The 6,114-nt window shown below is 33.6% G+C and overlaps 1 pseudogene; it reads left to right on the forward strand.

Annotated features, from left to right (window-relative positions):
* Positions 1 to 5,257: 5,257 nt before the first annotated feature.
* On the forward strand, positions 5,258 to 5,747 carry LOC125917350 (nuclear transport factor 2-like; annotated as a pseudogene).
* Positions 5,748 to 6,114: the final 367 nt, after the last annotated feature.

Consider the following 6,114-nt stretch of genomic DNA (forward strand, 5'->3'; position numbering starts at 1 on the left):
TATTTCAAAATAACCTTTAGTATTATGCCATCATGTGACTATTTCTTTGACCTTCACATTAGTTACTAATACCACATGTACTGACCACAAAACTAGCAAAAATTGCAAATATATTTCCCTTTAGAAAGAAACCATGATGAGCAATCAAAGGTATGTAGGGGCAAATGCAAATATATGTATACAGTTATATAAATAATATATTTATACATTTGTGTGCTTATTTGAAGGTCTACAATTTATCTTTTTAAGTTTATTTTCCCTTTGCAGTTGAATAAAGGAACACAGTATAATCACAAACAGCTTAAAGCCCTCCTGGTCCAGTCTGGACCTGAGGGGGATCCTGGTGCCTCAGCTGACTAAGCTTTCTTTTTGGGACAGGTCACCCCCACTTCTGGGGTCTGGGAGCCTCCCCGCTCCTACTGCCTTTCTGTAGTCAATTCCTAAAGCAGGAGGGGAGCCTGGGAAAGCCACAGTTTGGGCAGACAGGGACTGGGACCCCAGAACTTCTATCATCAAGAGCCCCCCTCCCAGTACATTAATTTAAGTAGCTGTGTCAGACTCAGATCTAGAAATGGAATAACTATGGAAAGGGCATGGAAATATAAAATTTGTAGAACAGTGTCCAATTTCTTTCCAAAACACTATAACATTTTAAGTTCCTTCATAATCTGATACTAAGATAAAAATATAAAAAACTATCTTATTACTTAATTTACATTAAAGATTAAGCATACTTAATATTCTTTTGTTATTTTATAATTTTTTGTATTTATGCTTTCATGTTTTCTACAAATATTATTTTTTAAGTATTTTTTAAGTGTCATTTAATTATTATTTGAAGTACCAAAATTATTATATATTAAGTACATGCATATATGAATATTTCCATTTTACTTTCAATTATGTTTTATAAATTGTGTTACTACATTGATTCTTATTTGAGTTATTTTATACAAATTACTGTATATAAAATGTTTCGTGCGTGCTAAATGTTATATAATTATTACAGAAATAAAAATTTTGGCTAGAGATAATACAAGTGTCACTTCATTTTCCTTAGTGGAAGTTTTGGCTATTCATAAAATTTCTCATCCAAGTCAACATTAGAAGCAGATCAATAATTAAAAGGAAAAAACTTTTAATATTTTGAGATTTTGCATGCAAATATGCTTAAATTATTTTAATTTATACATAATTTATTCAAACATACATTTTAATAAGAAATCAAGAAAATTTGCTTTTTTTTGCATTTGTTACTTTTATGCTAGCTTTTCCCCCTTTTTCTTTATGTATTACCATTGTTAGATTATTGCATTTATATGAATTAATCACTTTATACAAATTAAGTACTTTTGATTGCAAAACAGCTATAGATTTTTGAAAAGTATTGGTATACTATATATTTGACATATACACCAACCGTGCCAAAGAAAGGACATATTACAAACATGTAAACAAGGATTTAAAAGGAAACTAACCTCCCTTTGGAAGCCAAGCGGCGTTCTGCGAGATGTCATTGTGGGCTTTGAGAAGATAGCTGCCTTCTCAATAGCATCAACGTAGAATTACAACCAGAGCCAAAGAAAAAATATAACCATCAATGTCGAATTTTATATTAAGCAAGATTATCCTTCCAAATTGATAATGAAATAAGATACATGCACATATACAAGCCTGAGTCAATTTGTCTCTTGAGAAGCCAATTCACGTTGCTACAGGAAGTTCTTCTGGCCAAAGGGAAGTGACATGTGTGATGGCGACTGAGAACCAATGAAATACGTGGAAAGAACACTGAGAGGACGGCCAAGATGGCGCCCTCCATTTGTGGCAGTTGGTAACCGCAGCTGATTGGAATTTTAGCCTGGAACTTTATATAGCAACACAACTGTTGCACTCTATTGATTATAGAGTCATGAGGTTAAGAAATAAATGAATAAATAAAAATAAATAAATAAATAAATAAATAAATAAATAAAATGTACCACTTTTATTTTTCTAAAGAAAAAAATAGTCATGAGGTTGACCCAGAATTCTGGGAAGAGCCATAAAATTCATCTATTGAAACAAAAACATGTCAAAGCATGTGTGGACATGTTTTAAACTACCTCAGATAAAAACCCAGCAGAGGAACTTAATATAAGTAGTAAAACATGTTCAATAAACATAGAAGTACATACAAAAGTAAGAACAGAAACAAAAAGAGGACATGAAAAATGAAGGGCAGGATGGTCAAATTTAAAGCAAACAATATTAATAGTAACTAAATGTAAAAAGGCCTAAACATTCGAATTAAAAGTGCAGACTGTCAGACTAGCTAAGAAAAAAATAACAAAAACTAAGTCCATTATATGCTGTTTATATGATACACAACTTGTATTTAAAGATATGGTTCGGTATGAAATAATAGTATAAAAAAAGATATAACAAACATTAACACAAGCATAAGAAATCTGGATTGGGTACGCTGATGCTAGACAAAATAAACTTTAATAAAGGAATATAACTGGAAATAAGGGATGTTTTATTGTGATTAAAGGATTCATTTAACAGGCATATTACCAACCTAAATATTTGGGTACCCTATAAACAAAATTCAAATACATAAAACAAAACCTACTGTTTTTATTTCCAGTTCTTAATTATGCTTCTTATGTTTTGGATATATGAGGCCTTTTAAATTGCACATCTGATGGCTCTATTTTCTATTTATCTGGTGTATCTATTTCTGTCTGTTATATAATTTCTATTTAATTTTTTAATTTTATTTATTTTGTTTTGTTTGGGTAAATACAGTTATTTTAATAGAAATGCTATTTATGTTTACATTTAATGGGTTCATTATTCTTTTGAAACAAGTTAAGTATTTAAAATGTTTCTTATTTTATTTTTTATTTATTTAAAAAAATTTTTTTACTTTAACTTTTAGTTTAACATACTGTGCAATATTGGTTTCAGGAGTAGAATTCAGTGATTCATCACTTAAATACAAAACCTGATGCTCATCACACTAAGAGTCCTCCTTAATACGCATCACCCATCTAGCCCATCTCCCACCCACCTCCCCTTATTTTTTTTTAAGACTTTAAAAGTAATCCCTACCCCCAGCGTGGGGCTCAAACTCACAAACGTGAGATCAAGAGTGGCACACTCCACTAAGCCAGCTAAGTACCCCTCAGTTGAGTTTTAGTCACATTTTTTTCTCATACTCTTCCTAGTCATTTTTACTTGTGTGCCAGAAATAATATATGAAAATTACAGAGATAATCCTAATTTAATTTTACTCTGGCTGAGCAACTAACAGCACGGCACTATCATTTTCAGACATTCTTAATCTAATCAGAGATTCCAATGATTCAAAGTCAGGATTTTGTCCCTGGTTAGAATTGGTTGATTTCAGGTTCACTATAGCTTCCAAACCATAACCTTCAGAGTCCCACCCAAACCCCACAGAATTTGTATCTATCTCATCTCCCACCACACAAAGACAATGATCAGTGATGCCTGAACTTGGTTCTCGCTGTACCTTGGTGAACTTATTGGAAGTTAGTGTTGTTTAATTTCTAGTCTCTAAGTAAGCTCTCTGCATCTGCAGACTCTCAAGATGAAAGCCACTTAAAATGCTATATTCACTTCTGTGGATTTTTACTGCGTAATATTTATTTGCCTTTCTTAGTTTTCCAATCTTTCTTCTCTTTCTAGTTTCTCAGGAGAGAGATGATCTGATTTATCCAGTCTACCTTGATCAGATGAGCTCCAACATAGAATTGAATGCATGTTCAAACTTTAGATCTGCATATGCTGCTGACAGCTTCATCAGAGATTATGATTTCTTTCATACAATTTCCTTGAATTCTTTCAGATTTTTGTTAAACCCTAGCATATGATTTTGTTTCATTAATATGTGCGAATACAGGAACCTATACATACAAATATCTGTAAACAGACCTTATTTACTTGATGCTTTTTCCAGTAGGTAATCGATCTAGAATGAAACTCCAGCAAATGGACTATACCTACTACATGAATACTGAATGAAGAAATATTTATTAGCTCAATCAAATAAAATTAATTGGAAGAATCTAAGTAAATTATAAAAAAAAATATCTGCTGCTAGTGAAGATCATGTACTCTAAAATAAATGGTTTATTTTCCTAATTTTTAATTAATTGGCTTTATGGATAAAAAGCTACAAACTATAGCATGCCACAAAAAAATACACTGTGTTTATGAAGATGTCTGCTTCCAGCAGTGACAGAATGGCCTTTTACAGCATAACCATCCTGCTGAGGAAATCTAGAAAAACTGGAAAAATTATCAGACATTTGTTTGAACACAGAATTTGAAGGGACAAGATCTCAGAAAGAATTGCCCAGATGATAAGAAGGGCTATTTTTGGTTTTTTTTTCCCCTTGTTTTTCTCTTAGTTTCAGAGATAGGTGAATTAAATTCTCACACTGTGATTATTTGTCTGTATTTCCTTTTAGTTCTGTCACTTTCTGCTTTGTAAAATGAGGCTATATTGTTATCTAAATATAAGGTTAGGGTGTTTCTATCTTTCTCTTGGATTTAGCCTCTTATTATATTGAAATAAGCCTATTTTTTCACCTAAATCTACCGTGTCCAATATGAAAATAACAAATCAACTTTTCTCTGCTTAACTGTCACATTGTACATTTTTCCCCATTCTTTTCCATAGGCCATGCAGTTCACTTTTAAGATTATTTTGATGTTTTCTGATGGCCTTTGACTTTTAAAATGGAGTATTTAGTCTGTTTATATTTAATATATGGTATATATGGATTTGAATCTTCCATGTTATCATTTTTTCTGTTTGTTCTTTGGGATACAACAGTAAAACGGAAACAAGAACAAGAACAAAACACATGTGCACTATATAATCCTAGGGAGAAAAACTTGACAGAACTGTACCATTAAACTTGTAAACTTTGGTATACCATAATAAAAAGTAAGGAAAAGCCTTGAATTTGGGAAGTCATTTTATGGTCCATCAGACAAATGTCTTAATCAAAAACTGTGTCACAGTTTAATAGCAACTGGGATTTATATAAATCCATCTAATTATTTATAAGCTTGCTTGATCTAAATAAATTTCTTTTCAATTTTATGTTAGAAGTTATTTTAATTACACCGACATCAGTATTTAAGATTCCCCTTGCAGATCATGCTGGGTTGCCATTGTCACTGCAGACATCACGCCATCTCCTGGGATCTCAATGAGGCCAGCTGATGCTCCAGAATGGGAAATAAGCCAATCTGGGAACAGACTGGATCCAGCTTCATTCAACATTACTACCAGTTACTTGATAATGACAGAATGTAACTAGGTGCAATTTATATTGACGCGCCATGCCTTAGGTGGGAAGGACAGAGATCCCAAGAGAAAGCTACCATTGTGGAGAAATCGTCTACCCTTCTGTTTCAGAAAACCTAGCACAGCATCACGACACAGCATCATGACACAGCATCATCGGCCTGTGCCACATGCCTGCATCATCACCATGGTTGCGGGCCAGCTCAAGGCTGATAAAGACCTCATGATGGGATTCCACCAGATGTTCCTATTAAAGAACGTCAAGGATGCTTGAGTTTGCACCGATGACATATTCAGACTGCACAACTTCTGCCGACCTTCTCTCCTCCCAGCCACATACTCATGCTGTTTCCCCCTTCGTTCTCTTCCCCATACCATACTTACTCCTCCAGATGCTCCAAATGTTAACAAATGAGCCCCACTGCAGTGGGAGCAGATGCAGTGTGCTATTACTGAGCTGTTGTGCATGATTCCTGGATGCTAGCTAGTTGCATCTGACAGAAGTTTGTGTTGTACCAGCACATGCCTAAAGACTTGAATAACACAAAAGGTCATCTTTTAAAAAAAAAGAATCTACTGACAAGTTGTTCTAGGAACCCAAAGAAGTGAAGGAGAAAGCAGCTGCCTCACCACCCACATATTGATTTGTTTGGATGTTTCAGTGCTTCATGATACAACAAAACGATGAAAATTTTCTTAACAAATAAGATAAAATTCTCATAGAGGTGACTGGCTGGCTCAGTCGGTTAAGTGTCCCACTCTTGGTCTTGGCTCAGATCATG

Source organism: Panthera uncia, unplaced genomic scaffold (assembly GCF_023721935.1).
Source record: "Panthera uncia isolate 11264 unplaced genomic scaffold, Puncia_PCG_1.0 HiC_scaffold_1736, whole genome shotgun sequence".
Taxonomy (NCBI): Eukaryota; Metazoa; Chordata; class Mammalia; order Carnivora; family Felidae; genus Panthera; species Panthera uncia.